Here is a 16648-nt window from a genome sequence, read left to right as displayed (position 1 = left end):
GAGCCTGACGCTGCAACAAGGTGCAGCCAGTGAACTGTTTCTGCCCCATCTTGTTAGACCCCAGCCTTCAACCCACCATGGGCTTCACTCTGCCCCCTGAACACCATGGTGTCAGGTTAATCACAGGTAGGGCCTCCTGTCTCTACCTGTGGGTCGTGTCTGCTTACCTGCCTGCCTGCTTCCAGGACAGTGGATCCTGAGGGCTGGAGAAGTCCTTTCCAGTAGGGCCGGATCTACAGGGATTTTCTTTTCTTTTATTTTGATATGGAGTCTTACTGTTGCCCAGGCTGGAGTGCAGGGGCCCAGTCTCAGCTCACTGCAACCTCTGCCGCCAGGTTCAAGTGATTTTCCTACCTCAGCCTCCTAAGTAGCTGGGATTACAGGCACCTGCCACCATACTGGGCTAATTTTTGTATTTTTAGTAGAGATGGGGTTTCACCATCTTGGTCAGGCTGGTCTTGGACTCCTGACTTTGTGATCCACCTGCCTCGGCCTCTCAAAGTGCTGGGATTACAGGCATGAGCCACCGCTCCTGGCCAGGGATTTTCTTTCTGTGGGGGTTTTTGTAGGGAAATGACTTGGTGAAGCAGAGAGCAGATTCAGACTCACAGCACCCAGATCATAACCTCAACTCTGCCACCCACCAGTGGAACTTTGAGCAAGTCACTTAACCTCTGTGCCTCTGTTTCTTTATCTCTGAAATGGGGATAAAATGATCTGCTCTGCCTAGCTCCATGGGAAGGGTAAGATTTAACTCTCTGAAATAAACTTGCATTCTCAGAGAACTGTCATGTTTTAGAAGGCCTGTCATACCCATTTTCATATTTGAGTCTCACAGGGCTCCTGTGGGGTACACAGGGCAAGTGTGTGTATGATCCTCATTTTACAGATGGGGAAATTGAGGCCCAGGGTCAAACTGCCAGTCAACGCTGAAGCTGAGCCTAATTTCAGGTACCTGTGCTCAGCCTGTGATGACACCAGAAGGAGAGAGGTCAAGATGCAGCTGCATGTGGGAAAGGGCATTGTGGGGACACCCGGGCCACAGCGATGTGACATAGAATTGAGTGGCAGTGTCTTGCCTACACCTGTTGGATGAGGAAGTAGTGGAGACACCCTGAGAGCTCCTGTCATGTGTTAAAAAGCCAAGGAGCCCTGGCGGCTCAGGCCAGTTGTCCTGGCACTTGAGGAGGCGAGGCCACATGTTCAAGGCCAGCCTGCGCCACATAGAACACTCTCATCAAAACAAAAACAACAAAAAAATTTGCTGGGCACGGCAGGTCACACCTGTAATCCCAGCACTTTGGGAGGCTGAGGTGGGAGGATCACGAGGTCAAGAGTTTGAGACCAGCCTGGCCAACATGGTGAAACCCCGTGTCCACTACAAATACAAAAATTAGCTGGACATGGTGGCACATGCCTGCAATCCCTGCTACGTGGGAAGCTAAACAGGAGAATAGCTTGAACCCAGGAGGTAGAAGTTGCAATGAGCCGAGACCACACCATTGCACTCCAGTCTGGCCAAGAAGAGGGAAACTCTGTCTCAAAAAAAAAAAAAAAAGCCAGAAAGGGGCCTCCACTCACCCAGGTCTCTCTGCAACTGCCCTTTTGCTGTGGGGACAGGGCAAGCTGCAACCCCCGTAATCTACCCTGTGCTGTCACATGCCCTCTCTTCCCATCACACACCTTCCCCCGCCCATCAATCGACTCAGTGAGAGTCTCCCTTCCTCGGAGAGGGACTGAACTGTAGTGGATTTGAAATCCAGAGGCTTGGCCCAGGGGCTGGAAGAATCTCAGCATTTCCATTCCATCCCTTTTCAGTTGCTCAGTACCCACTGGTTGATCCCAGCACAGAGTTGGGAGTGGAATAAGTGTGAGTTATTTGCCTCTGAGGGGCTCCTCTCGACCCACTCAGCGACCTTTGACTCTTGTGTCTGGATGTGGAGCATCTGCCTGAGTCACACAGTCTCTGTCTCTCAGGTCTCCTGGAGCCACCAAAAGGATCATGTTTCTTCAATAGCTGCACAGTGCCAGGCAGAGCCCCATGCAGGTTCACACATGTCACCACTGACACTTTATAGCTTCACGAGGTGTGTCAGCGAAGGAAGCTAAGTTATGCTCCAGCGACCACGAGACCCTCTCATTTCCATGGCCTCTACCAGGTTCTTGTCTCACTTATGACTTTTGCAGGCTGGCGGGCCTTCTGTTCTGTGCCATCTTTGTTCTTACTCTGCAACCCAGACTGGCAGACAGCTGCCATCAGAAACACGGCTGGTCCCCATGGCAGAGAAAGGCTTGGAGGGTCTTGCATCAATGATTACATGAGCCAGCCTAGAAATGACATACATCATTTTTCGCCAGAAGCCACTGGCCAGAATGAGTCATGTGAGCCCCATGCAGTCACTCAGGTGCTGAGAAACACCTGGAAACAGGAGCTGGGGGAGAACAGCACTAATTATTCCCATCTTACATTTGGATAAATGTAAGATGGGAATAATGGATATGGCAGTTGGAAGCCTGGCCAAGGGCACACAAGAGAGTAGTCACACTGGGAGCTGTTGCACATAGTTGCCCCAAAGCTGAACCCATTCTTTGGCACCATCCTGATCCTGAAAAAGGCTGCCCAGGGCTCAGGAGCAGCCTGGGGATGGTTACAGGGTTTTCAGGGAGAGGATGAGGTCAGTGGGCCTTTAAGATGGAAGTTCTGGCCAAGCACCGCGGCTCACACCTGTAATCTCAGCATTTTAGGAGGCCAAGGCAGGTGGATGACCTAAGGTCAGGAGTTCAAGATCAGCCTGATCAACATGGAGAAACCCTGACTCTACTAAAAATACAAAATTAGCTGGGCATGGTGGCACATGCCTGTAATCCCAGCTACCCGGGAGGGTGAGGCAGGGGAATTGCTTGAACCCAGGAGGCAGAGGTTGCAGTGAGTGGAGATTGCAACATTGCACTCTAGCCTGGGCAACAAGAGCAAAATTCCATTAAAAAAAAAAAAGGATGTCCTGGGCTGGGGATACCTTAATTTGTGGCATGTTAAAGGAATGATTAAATGACAAAGTGTCACAAATCCCTGCTTGGCCAAATCATCTGTGGAAAGGACACCTCTGATCAACAAAGAGGTACCAAGTTTCTCCCAGATGTCTAGCCAAAGCCTCACCATCTAGCTGAGGAGCTGGGACGAACTCACATGGCAATCAGAAAGTCAGTCTGAAAGGCACTAAGAACACGCATGGGGAAAGAACACCCTCTTCAATAAATGGTGCTGGGAAAACTGGACAGCCACATGCAGGAGAAAGAAACTAGACTCCTATCTCTTACCATATACAAAAATCTAATCAAAATGGATTAAAGACTTAGATGTAAGACCTGCAGCTACGAAACTATTAGAATGAAACAGGAGAAATGCTTTAGGACATTGGCCGAGGCGAAGATTGTATGAGTAAGACTTCAAAAGCACAGGCGACAAAAACAAATGTTGACAAGTGAGCTTATATCCAACAGAAAACCTGGATTAACCTGCAGCAGTTCTACTGGTAAGTTTTTGAGGAAGCTCCACGCTGTCCCCATTGTGGCTGTCCTAATTTACATTCCCACCAACAGTGGGCAAGAGTTCCCTCTTCTCCACATCCTTGCCAGTCTTCATTGCGTTTTGTCTTTTGTTAGCGTGCTGGCCATTCTAACTTGGTGAGGTCAGATCTCATCCAAATCCAAGCCAACATGGATTAACCTGGAGGACATTACACTATGTGAAATAAGTCATGCCTGGAAAAATAAGTACTGCGTGTTCTCATTCATATGTGGGAGTTAAAAACGAGCTGCTAGAAGTTGAGAGTAGAGCTGTGGTTACCAGAGGCTGGGATGAATAGGAGAGAGGGGAGGCTGGGGAGAGGCTGGTTAATGGAAAGGAAATAATCCAAAGTGAAGAGACAACCTGTAGAATGAGAGAAAACATTTGCAAACGATTCATCCAATAAGGGACTCATTTACCAAATATACAAGGCACTCAATACAATGGCAAAAAGCAATCTGATTTTAAAATAATCAGGCCAGGCTCATGCCTGTAATCCCAGCACTTTGGGAGGTGGGTGGATCACGAGGTCAAGAGATTGAGACCATCCTGGCTAATACGGTGAAACCCTGTCTCTACTAAAAATACAAAAAAATTAGCTGGGCATGGTGGCACGTACTTGTAGTCCCACCTACTTGGGAGGCTGAGGAAGGAGAATTGCTTGAACCCAGGAGGCGGAGGTTGCGGTGAGCCAGGATCCCACCACTGCACTCTAGCCTGGGCAACAGAGGAAGACTGTCTCAAAAAAAAAAAAAAAAGAAAGAAAGAAAGAAAGAAAGAAAAAAAAAAGAGAGCCTGCATAGATATTTCTCAAAAGAAGACATACAAATATCCAAGAAGTATATGAAATATGCTCAGCATCACTAATCCTCAGGGAAATGCAAATCAAAACCACGATGAGATATGACCTCACCAAGTTAGAATGGCTAGCACGCTAACAAAAGACAAAAAATAATGAAGACTGGCAAGGATGTGGAGAAAAGGGAACCCTTACCCACTGTTGGTGGGAATGTAAATTAGGACAGCCACAATGGGGAAACAGTGTGGAGCTTCCTCAAAAACATACAAATAGAACTGCCATATGATCCAGCAATCTCACTAATGGGTATTTATCCAAAGGAAAAGAAATCAGTGTATTGAAGAGATATCGGCACCCTCGTGTTTACTGGATTGTAGCACTTTTCACAATAGCGAAGACATGGGCTCAGCCTTAATGTCCATAGACAGATGAATGGATAAATGTAGCTCACACAGTGGAATATACTGGATTACAAAGAGATGGAATCCCATCAGCTGCAGCAACATGGAGGACATTACACTACGTGAAATAAGTCATGCATGGAAAAATTAATACTTCATGTTCTCATTCATGTGTGGGAATTTTAAAAATGACCCAGGCCGGGTGCGGTGGCTCACGCCCGTAATCCCAGCACTTTGGGAGGCCGAAGCAGGTGGATCACGAGGTCAAGAGACCGAGACCACCCTGGTCAACATGGTGAAACCCCATCTCTACTAAAAATATGAAAAATTAGCTGGGCATGGTGGCACGTGCCTGTAATCCCAGCTACTCAGGAGGCTGAGGCAGGAGAATTGCCTGAACCCAGGAGGCGGAGGTTGCGGTGAGCCGAGATCGCGCCATTGCACTCCAGCCTGGGTAACAAGAGCGAAACTCCATCTCAAAAAAAAAAAAAATGAAGCAGTAGAAGTCGAGAGCAGAACTGTGGTTACTGGCGGCTGGGAGGAGTAGGGGAGAGGGGACGTTAGGGAGAGTTGGTTAATGGATACAAAGTTACAGCTACTAGACAGGAACGCTTCCACCTTAGCGTGAATACAGGTAACAATAATTTAGGTATATTTTCAGAGCTAGAAGAGAGGATTTTGAATGTTCACAACACAAAGAAAGACCGACTGTTCAAAATGATGCATCTGCTAATTACTCTGATTTGATCCTTATACATTGTCTATATGTGTTGAAATAGCATTCTGTATCCCATAGATATGTACAGTTATTATGTGTCAAGTAAACATAAAAGAAAAAAATTTTTTAAAGAGTCAGACTGTCCTTGGGGCTAGAAAAGATGATTGGACAACCACATCTGCTTGTGCTGCCCCTCAGAACTCACCAGAAAAACAGTAAATAGTTGCTTAAAATCAATCTATCTATCTATCTATCTATCTATCTATCTATCTATCTATCTATCTATCTGTAAAGATTGGGAAGAGAGAAGAAACAGCAGCAACAAAATATTGGAAGATGGAAAGCAGATGGGCCACTGTAAATGAAACCCAGGAACACTGAATACTTACCCAGTAGTCGGGAAAGCAAGAGTCAGCCGGGCTTACATTCAGAATTTTTAGAAGGCTCAGAAACTGGAGGCTCCAGATGCCTCTGGAAGTGGAAATGAAGAGGAGCTAAATCAGGGAACTGACTGAAAGTATGTTTAAGAAAAAGACAGACCTCAGATTCTCTCTCTCCCTCTAAATAAATTGATGTCTATGGTTAGATCTCTGATTCCCCGCAAAGACTGGAGGGTTATCTTCTAGAAGGGGTAATATAGGAGGGTCTCTTGACAGATGGGTACCAGCAAAAGTTGAAGGCAGAGGTCCCATATCACCTGCTGGAGAATTAAGTGAGGTTATCGTGTTGGTGTGGACACCACCTCTGTCCTAGCCTTCCACCCCTATTTACCACCCAAGTCCTGCCAGCCAGGCCTCCCCTTCCAGGCAGGAGACTGGGATAGTTCTTCCTGAAGAATCTGAGCACCTCAAAAAGAGGGGGGATGCTGACATTGGAGCTGCCCAACTGAGTGACCTGGCAGAGCTTCCTATGGGTTCACTACAGTTGATAGCCCCCTTCCAGCTAGCTGGCTCACTCCTCATCATCACACGAGTCCACAGCCAGACAGTGGCAGGCAGCTGAAGAGTGCCTCTAACGAGAAAGGTTTCTGTGCATCTCCCAAACAAACGAAAAAGCAATTTGAAGGAATAAGACTCTGCAAGGGAAGAAACTGCAAAATAAACAAGGAAAACTTGTCATAACTCCAGAAATGTATGAGATGTGTTAAAAGAAAAACCTTCAACAAATTAAACTTAACAGAGTTCAATTGAGCAAGGAATGATTCATGAATCAGGCAGCCCTGAAACCAGAATAGGTTTAGAGAGACTCCAGCATTGTCTTTCGGTCAAAGAGGATTTATGGATGGAAAAAGGAAAGTGGTGTACCGAAAACGGAAGTGAGGCACGGAAACAACAGGATTGGTTATAGCTTGGCATTTGCCTTCTTTAGACATGAACAGCCGGCCATCTTCGATTGGCCAAAACTTGGTGATTGGCACAAGAGGAGGTTACAGTCTGTTAACACATCCAGTTAGGCTGCACTTTGTACAGAGAAATCTGTAGGTCAAACTTAAAATATGTAAGAGGATGCCTTGAGGATACACTTAATTTAATAGATGAGATTATAATCATGAAACAAGAACAGGATCCTATGAAAAAAATTATAAAAATAGTTCTTCCTTTTCACCTTCCTCTCTTCCTCTCGGTTGTTCAAAAACCATTAGGTGGAGCAGCATAACATAGGCATGATCTTGGAGGTGGGGGTCTGGGGTGGTCCAGTGTCTTAGTCCATGTTTTCTTGCTATAACAGAATACCTGAGACTGGGTAATCTATAATGAATAAAAATGTATTTGACTCATGGTTCTGGAGGCTGGGAGATCTAAAATGAAGGGTGTACATATGGCAAGGGGCTTCTTGCCTTGATATAACATGGTGAAAGGGAGCACATGAGTGAGAGAGCACTCCTGAAAGAGAAGGAAGGGGGCTGAGCTGGTTTTTTGATGAGGATACCATTCCTATGATAATAAACCCAATCCCACGATAACAGCATTTATCCATTCATGACAACAGAGGCCTCGTGGCCTAATCACATCTTAAAGTTCTCACCTCTTAACAGTGTTGCACTGAAGATTAACTTTCCAACACATGAAATCTGGGGGACACATTCAAATCATGGAATTCTGCTCCTGGCCTCCAAAATTCGTGTCTCCATATACAAAATTCATTCCATCACAACCGTCCCCAAAGTCCAGAGTCTTATCTAAATCAGATATGGGTGAGACTCAAGGCGTGATGAATCCTGAAACAAGTTCCTCTCCAACTGTGAGCCAGTGAAATTAGACAAGTAATATGTTTCCAAAACACGACGGTAGGATAGACGCAGGATAGACCTTCCCGTTCCGAAAGTGAGAAATAGGCAAGGAAAGACAGGCAGCTGGCTCCAAGTAAGTCCACAACCCACCAGGGTGAATGCTAAATCTGAAAGTGGAAATAATCTTTGACTCCATGTCCCAGCTTCTGAGCATACCGGAGTGGGGCTGGGCCCCCAAGGCCTTGGGCAGCCCCATTCTTATGCCCTGCTGGGCTCAGTCTACGACGCGGCTCTTTGGATTGGAGTCTTGTACCTGCAGCCCTACTGGGAATGTGCTGCACACTGGTAGCTCTACCATTCTGGGTCTCAGGAGTGGCTCCACCCTCATGCTCCAGTAGGCACTGCACTAGTGGAGCTTTCTGTGGCAGCTCTGCCCCTGTGGCAGGTTTCTATCTGAACCCTCAGGCTACCACATGACATCTTCTGAAATCTAGATGGCGGCCACCATGGCCCCACAGCTCATGCACTCCCTATGTCTGCAGAGTCAGCATGATGTGGTTGCCTCCAAGGCTTACTGTACCCTTCAGAGCTGCAGCACAAGCTGCCACTGGGCCTAGCTGTCATTGCTGGGGCAGCCAAGGGCACTGCACCAGAATACAAGGAGCGGAGTCCTGAGGCAGCCCTGGGCAGCAAGTGCAGAGGTCCTGCAGGCGCCTCTCTGCATCCTTTGCCTTCTAGGTCTGAGCTTCCCTTTAAGTTCTCAGAAATGCCTTCAGAGTCTCTCTCCCATTGTCTTGATAAATAGAACCTGACTTCCTTATTTCATGGCAATCTGGGCTTTTCTCTTTAGGGAACAGATGCTTAGCCACGTTCTTAGCATTCTCTCACAAACATTTTTTCTATTCTTTACATGGCCAGGCTGAGGGTGTTCCACATCTTTCCATTCTGCTTCTCTTTTAATTATAAATTAGGTCTTCAAATAATTTCTCTCTTCTTTTACTATGAGCAGCCAAAAGAAGCCATTCAGCACCTTGAACACTTTGCTGCTTAGACAGCTCTTCTGCTGGACATCCGAGATCATCACACTCAAGTTCTGCCTTCCACAAAGGCCCAGGACAAGGACTGTATGACAAGGACGGCCTTGCTCCAGTTCCTAACACCTCGTTTCTCAGTTCCATCTGAGACCTCATCAGAATGACCTTTACCATCCATATTTCTACAAATGTTCTGCTCACAACCACTTCGGTCACCTCTAAGGTGTTCCGGAGTTCTTTACATGTCTTTTCTTCTGAGCACTCACCAAAATCACCCTTAACGCTCTGTTCATGGCAATCTGGGCTTTTCTAGCCTGCTTCTCCAAATTCTTCTAGCCTCTACCCATTGTCCAGTTTCAAAGCTGCATCCACATATTTGCTTATCTATCATAGGAACAGCCCCACTTCTTGGTGCCAATTACCTGTCTTGGTCCATTTTGTGCCGCTGTAACAAAATATCCAAGACTGGGTAATTTGTAATGAACAGAAATGCACTTGACTTGTGGTCCTAGAGGCTGGGAAGTCCAAGATCACAGTGCCACATCTGGTGAGGGCTTTCTTGCTGGGTCACAACGAGATGGAGGGCATCACATGGGAAAGAGAGAGCTCCTGCATGAAAAGGAATGAGGTTGAACTCATCCTTGCATGAGGAACCCGCTCCCACGCTAATGAGCCCACTCCCATGACAGCAGCGTTCACCCATTCATAAGGGTAGAGCCTGCATAGCCTAATCACCTCTCAAAGGTCTCACCTCTCAACACTACTGCATTGGGGATTAAATTTCCAACACCTGAAATTTGGAGGACACATGCAGACCATAGTGCCTGAAAGCCTGTGCAGTGTGAGGAGGGTGCCCACGTGGGGCGCGGCAGCCCACACAGCATGCTGAAGACCAGGTGGGAGGGGTACCCTGCTGGGAGGTGTGAGCAGGTGAGGACAGCATCCCTATGGAGGGAGCTGTCAGTAGTGACCCATCGGGGAGTGCCAAAGCCTGAGTGGGCAAGGAGGGCATCCTCAGCAGGAGGAGGAGGTGGTAGAGAGGGGAAATTCATTATATATAGGAGGATTGATTTTTAAAGTAAAGATACTAAAGATAACAGGAGCTGAGGTCCTCACTATCAGAAAAGGGAGTTACAAATATGGGAAGGGAGATGGCCAGATTGAACTGTGGTATCAATTGGAATTGAAAGTGTTGAGTTTGACTCATGGTTAGATAGATACATAGTGATAGAGAGACAGGGAAATAAGCATAGGTGTGAAATGTATATTTCATAGCTCTAACCACCGAGAGGGCCTGGGAGCAGTGACTTTCCAATTGCAGCTAGCACACTGGAGTCCAGATCTCGGCTTCTAAAAATGTTAGTGACATTCTCCATTTCATATATCAGGACTTCCTGGAGAAATGACTGATTCAGAACTGGGGCAGAGAAAGTGCAAGATGAGTGTGGAGCACCTTGGGGTGCCAGAAAGCAAGGAAGTGCTCACAGAATGATGGGGACATGTCAAAAGGCACAGGCACCACACCCCAAAGGGACTCCCACTGGTAGCACCAAAATACATAATGTCAATAACAGGTTATAATCCACTGAGTCAAATAAACCATGAGTCCATATTCACATGAATAAATAAAGCAGTACATTGAATCAGGATAGTTACATGGTATCAAGGGCCTCCCACAAAAATACATACCAATTACAAAGAGCGAAAGAATAAGTAGCAGGGAGAAGCCTGGCAGAGGCCACCCTCCTCGAGTGATCGGAATGGGACAGATGGAAACCCTGCCCCCGCTGTGGGGTGCAGCAAGGAGACGGCATCACAGAACAGCCCTGTGGAATTCCTACCACAGATGCAGGACCTGAATCTACTCATGAGAAACGTCCTAGAACCCTAAACTGAGGGACATCCCACAATAGCACCGTGGTCAGAACGTCAAGGAAGTGCACAGGCGCTGTTGTAGATGGAAGCTGACGGGGGAGACTTGACGACTAAGAGAAGCATGATTCTGACCTGCGCTCTTTGCTGCAAAGAACATCACGGGGAACACAGCAAACAATAAGGCGGCTGGAGATTATGCGTCAGTGATGCTTCAGTGTCTGCTTGCTGAGTGTGATGGCTATAGTGTGGTTAGTTAGAAGATGACTTGGTTTACAGGAAACAGGCACTAAAGAATTTGATGACCAGGCGCGGTGGCTCACGCCTATAATCCCAGCACTTTGGGAGGCCGAGGCGGGTGGATGACCTGAGGTCGGAAATTTGAGACCAGCGTGGCCAACATGGTGAAACCCTGTCTCTACTAAAAATACAAAAAGTAGCCCGGCGTGGTGGTGGGCACCTGTAATCCCAGCTACTTGGGAGGCTGAGGCAGGAGAATCACTGGAACCTGGGAGGCAGAGGTTGCAGTGAGCAATGAGACTCCATCTAAAAAAAAAAAAAAAAAAGTAAATAAAATACTAAGAACTGTATTTAAAGAAAAATGGTGAACCTGGGGAGTGATTTCATCAAGTTACTCTTAATGGTTTGGAGAGGGGAGGAGAATTACTTGTACTGTACTTGAAACTTTTCTGCACTTATAACATTGCTTCAAAATGAAAAATAATTAGAACTTAAAACAACAGGTAGCAAAACGTGAAAGGGTCCTGGTTCTAGCTTTGGGAGAACGTTTCAAGGCATGTGTCTTTGTTGGTGCGAGGGCTCCCTCTTGTGGTTATTAAGGCACAATGCAGCATGCAGCCCCAAGTGGGGTCTGACACTTGGTTCCTCCTTTACAGCTGCGCATGTCCTCGAGGTCATCTCGTCCAACCCCTTGTCTCTGGCCAGGGTTTCCCCTCACCTAGACCATAAACTTATCTGTATCTTCAGCCTCCAGAATTCCAGAATCCCTTTGTGGCCCTGAGGGCTGGACCCCTTGTAGGTTCTCTGGACACGCAGGTAAGCTCTGAGCCAGTGTGATGAGGGGCTGGGCCGGTCACAAGGGCCACAGAGGATGGTCTTGGGCACATCCCCTCCCTGCTCGTAACTTCAGTTTCTTCATTTCTACATTGGGAACCATGAAACTTGCCCAGACTTTCACGGGAGCTAATGAGAGGGAAAAAAAATGGGTCCCAGTTCCCAATTAATGGGTGACTACAGGTCCAAGGCACCTGGGGAAAGCCTGATTTACACCTGCTGTGTGGCATAATTACTAATGACCCCTCATTCTCGCTCACAAGTGTCTCTGTTTGGAAGATACGTCATCTGGTCATCCTACCAAGTATAGATGACATCCTGGATGAAGGATAAATCACACAGTCACTCTGCCACCCGTGGACTCATTTCCTAATGGATTTTTGAACTGTTTATTCCCACCCATTCCACTTTGGACATGACCCTCATCAGGGCGATTAATACAAACTCATGTGAGTGTCACCATTAACAAATCGCGAGAGCGAGTCCCGTCTGAGAGGGGAGCTAAGTCAACCTTTGGGGGCTGGGGACTTGGAGGCCAGCTAGCAGGGCAGCAGCTCTTTCTCCAAAATTCCAGGAGCCTGAGCAGGAAGCTGGGGCCCAGGGACCTGAGCGTGTAGTTAGAAGATGACTGTCTCTACTAAAAATACAAAAAGTAGCCCGGCGTGGTGGTAATGTAATTCAGCACTGTAGCCTTTCAGGGGGCCTGGGGCTCCTACGTTCTGAAGGGAAAGAAGAGGGAGGGAGGGAGATGGGACAGGGAGGGGAGGTGGGGAGCCGTTTCCATCTCTCTATGATTTCCTCTCCCTGTCCTCCCCCTCCTCTCTGGCCATCCTAAGGGTCCCTCAATGCTGCACAGGTTACAGAGTCCCCATTTCTCCCTGTGGCCACTGCTCTGGCATTAAGACAGATGTGGATGAGAGGGGGAAAACAGGGCCCTTTCCCTGTCCCCCAGAGCTGGCCCTGCTGGGGGCTCAGGAGCCTCTCTCTAGAGCAGGCTTGGGTGACCTGGGCAGCTGCTTTCAGAGGGCTCTGTGCCAGTGGCCTCAAGCTTTCTCTTCCTGGAGGGAGGCATCACCAGAGGGTGGGGACCCCCCTGGCCTGGCGGGTCCTAGAATGAAGCCGAACTCCATCACCTTCTCTCACGGCCATCCCTACCTGTCCCCAAACATCCCCCACCCAGCTTTTCCCACAGAATTAGCCAATTAGAAAAAGCTTCTCTTCCCAGGGGCGATAGCCAGGCAGCCCCACATGGGTGGGCAGTGCTGGGAAAAGGAATAAAGATCGGAGTCTGAGTCCAGCCCCTGCTCTGGGGTGGCTGTGAACATTCGGATGAGTTTCTAAGATTTGGACCTGAGTTTCTGCCTGTGATGAGCGAGCTCTGCCCACCTCACCAGCCCGTAGGCAAAATGGGTGAGAGATGAACTGAGACCCCAGTGCTGTGCCAGGTGCACGGTAGACAGGCAATAAAGTATAACGTGGGATAGGTCTTTTTTTTTTGAGACGGAGTATCACTCTGTCGCCCAGGCTGGAGTGCAATGGCATGATCACAACTCACTGCAGCCTCCAACTCCTGGCTTCGAGCAATCCTCCCAGCTCAGCCTCCCAAAGCTCTGGAATTACAGGTGTGAGCCACTGTGTCTGGCCTGTATGTATTGTTTTTAGTTTGTTTGTTTGGGACATGGTCTCAATCTGTCACACAGGCTGGAGTGTAGTGGTGCGATCTTGGCTCACTGCAGCCTTGACCTCCCAGCTCAAGCAATCCTCTCACTTCACAAGTAGCTGGGACTACAGGCTCATGCCACCATGCCTGGCTAACTAATTATTTATTTATTTGTAGAGATGGGGTTTCACCAGGTTGCCCATGCTGGTCTTGAACTCCTGGACTCAAGTGACCTGCCTCCCCTGGCCTCCCAAAGTGCTGGGATTACAGGCTATATATTGCTAAAGAAAGAAAAAGGCATTAGCCTGAGGGCTAGAGAGAGCTTGCTGAGGAACAGGGAACCTAAAATGCTGCTGCTGGGAAATAGTGGCCTGGTAAAGGGGTGTGGCCAGAGGACAGCACAGAGCAGAGCCAGGAGAAACTGCTCTGGGGGAAGAGGACGATCTGGAAGCTTTGGAGGGGGTGTACAGAGAGTGAGCTATGGACCTGTTTCCAACACCATCTCCTCTTGGAGTGGCCCCACCTCTGTGATGACATCTCCATCCCCATCCCCTTAGCTCTGCAGGCCAGAAACCCAGGAGGCAGCTTTAGTCCTTCTGCTCATCCCATACCCAATTCATCGGCAAGCCTTGCTGAGTCTTCCTCCTACAAAGCTCTTGCATGTGCTCACTTCTCACACCCTGGCAAACAATGAGAACAGGAGAGGGATGGATATGAAGGCTGGGCAGCCAGAGGGGTGGATGGCAGTGGCCCTGAGCCCTGGCTGCATTTGTGCAACATGTCCTGGAGTGTGGCCTGGTATGGAACACAGACCCACTTTGCTGTGCTGAGGACGCAGGCACCCGATCAAAGCTTGGCCCCTTTGCTCCTTCCAAGATGGAGGTGGATTATAGGTGTGTGGTGAGCCAGGTGCGGTGGCTTACGCCTGTAATCCCAGCACTTTGGGAGGCTGAGGCGGGCGGATCACCTGAGGTCAGGAGTTTGAGATTAGCCTGGCCAACATGGTGAAACCCCATCTCTACTAAAAATACAAAATTAGCCCGGTGTGGTGGCGGGCGCCTGTAATCCCAGCTACTCGGGAGACTGAGGTAAGAGAATTGTTTGAACCTGGGAGGCGAAGGTTGCAGTGGGCTGAGATAGTGCCATTGCACTCCAGTCTGGGCTACAGAGTGAAACTCCGTCTCAAAAAAAAAGTGAGGGATGAGAAGTAAGGGCAGTTCTGTGCTCATCCTAGCAGCAAGGTCCAGGGCCAGTAGCAGCCACCTCACCAGGTAATCCCTGCAGTGTGGACCCGGCTGAGGACTGAACGCCTGGCTTCCTTCACTCCTGCGCATTGCCTATGCTTGGGTTTCTTGCCTTCACGTCAGCTCTGAGCATGCTCAAGAGCCCTCCGATGTGTTCTCTGTTTAACACCTGGTTGGTTTCTATTGGTGTCTGGCTACAGAAAATCTGCAGTGGAACCCAGGAGTTCAGAGACGTGGGGGATGCCTCAGGATTTGGGTGGAGGACTTCTGGAAGGAGCTGGGACTTGAACAGAAGTTTAAAGGAAGAGAGAGGCCTTTCCAGGGGGAGGGCAATCTGCCCACAGTGAAAGGCAGAGCTCTAATAGTGAGCAGCAATGAGGGGAGGGAGAGTTTCTGGGAAGAGAAGGAAACTTTGGGGTCTCCCCAGTGTATAGTCCCTTCCTGGTAGGACCAGCCCTGACTCTAAGTACCTATCACTGTCATGTCACCAAAATGAAAAGTGCCTCAAGATTCATTGATGCACATGGCTTTCATTAGGGGGTATGATTAACTCACTTCATTTGTTCATTCATCAGATTTAAATGGGTGTCTGCTTAGTGGCAGGTGCCGTGCTGGTCACTGGGGACACTGAGATGAATACATGTAATCCTTGACCAATCCACAGATTCGGTTCAGAGCAGCAGACAGGTACCATGACAAGCCTATGATGGGGAATTACAAAAGCTTTGGGGGCACAGAGGAGGCAGCAGGGACCTCTGCCTGAGATAAGTTAGAAAAGAATTTCAGAAAGTAGGTTTCCGTTCACGCTAACATGTCAATGACTAATGCGGTACGACATCTCTTCCTGAAACAGATGAGCCTCGCTAGCCTGGAGTCAGGATCGACAGACAGGTTTTGGCAGCCAGCAGGGAAGCAGGGTAGTGCCGTAGTTAGCAGGGTTAGCTTCAACACCGGAATACCTGGTTTCAGTCTCAGATCTGCTACATATACCCCATCTGACCGGGGCCAGTGACTCCGCCTCTCTGAGCTTCTTTCCTTAACTGGAACATAGGAATAAAAGGAAGATTTTCCAGGCTGGGCATGGTGTCTCACGCCTGTAATCCTAGCACTTTGGGAGGCCGAGGGGGGTGAACCACTTGAGGTTGGGAGTTCGAGACCAGCCTGACCAACACAGAGAAACCCTATCTCTACTAAAAATACAAAATTAACCAGGCGTGGTGGCGCATGCCTGTAATCCCAGCTACTCGGGAGGCTGAGGCAGAAGAATCGCTTGAACCTGAGAGGCGGAGGTTGTGGTGAGCTGAGATGTCACCATTGTATTCCAGCCTGGGCAACAAGAGTGAAACTCCGTCTCAAGAAAAAAAAGCAGGGGGGGGGGGGAGATTTACCTCGTAGAATTTGGGGGAAGATGAACTAAGATAATACAAACAGGGTACCCAGCACATAGTTAACACTCGGCACATGTCGAAGGAAATGTCAAGCTCACCGTGAAGAAGAGAGAGGGTAACAAGGAGAATGAAAGGCCTCGAAAGTAAGGCTGAGAAAATAAAATGTAAATAATAGCGACCAACGAATGTGCGTACAGATGTGCTTTTCTTCCTCATTTCATCTTCCTGACAACCCCGTGAAGCAAGTCTTACCTTCATTTTCAATTCCATATGTTGCAACCCCTTCCTTTTATAGAGGAAACAGGCTCGAAGGAGAAGCAATTTCCCCAAGACCTCGTGCGCAGTGTGAAGATGCATCCGGACATCAGGCCACGCCCCTGTGCTCTTGCTTGAGCCTCGTGATGTGGCTGCCTGGGAGGGCTCGGAGGAGCCCTGCAAGGCTGGGAGGCTTCACTGGGCCCTGCAGGTGTGGCTCATGAGGAGACAGAACCGGCTGGATCCTGGAGCAGAGGCTCTGCGCTGGGGGGCTCCAGGAAGGGTCCGATGGCGATCCCCTGGGGAAGACAGACAAGTGGGCAGGGAGGCGAGGCAGATGCCGTACAAATGAAAATGCAAAAGCCAAAAGCTGTAGCCTTTCTGGGGCAAAGGGCTGGCCTGCAG

The 16648-nt window shown here is 48.7% G+C and overlaps 1 long non-coding RNA gene across 2 annotated transcripts in view; it reads right to left on the bottom strand.

Moving 5' to 3' along the window:
- Nucleotides 1–11176: 11176 nt before the first annotated feature.
- The window catches only part of LOC103795536 (uncharacterized), a 48718-nt gene continuing 43246 nt past the window's right edge, over nt 11177–16648 (bottom strand). The window contains exons 4-5 of one of the 2 annotated variants that reach the window (XR_013520768.1): nt 16241–16542; nt 11177–15640 (exon numbers count right to left, since the gene is read on the bottom strand). This is a non-coding gene — a long non-coding RNA (uncharacterized LOC103795536). Of the gene's footprint in view, nt 16543–16648 lie in introns of both variants that reach the window. The other variant, XR_013520767.1, reaches the window with a different exon arrangement.

Source organism: Callithrix jacchus, chromosome 8 (genome assembly GCF_049354715.1).
Source record: "Callithrix jacchus isolate 240 chromosome 8, calJac240_pri, whole genome shotgun sequence".
Lineage (NCBI taxonomy): Eukaryota > Metazoa > Chordata > Mammalia > Primates > Cebidae > Callithrix > Callithrix jacchus.
This window is presented reverse-complemented; position numbering and strand designations above follow the sequence as displayed.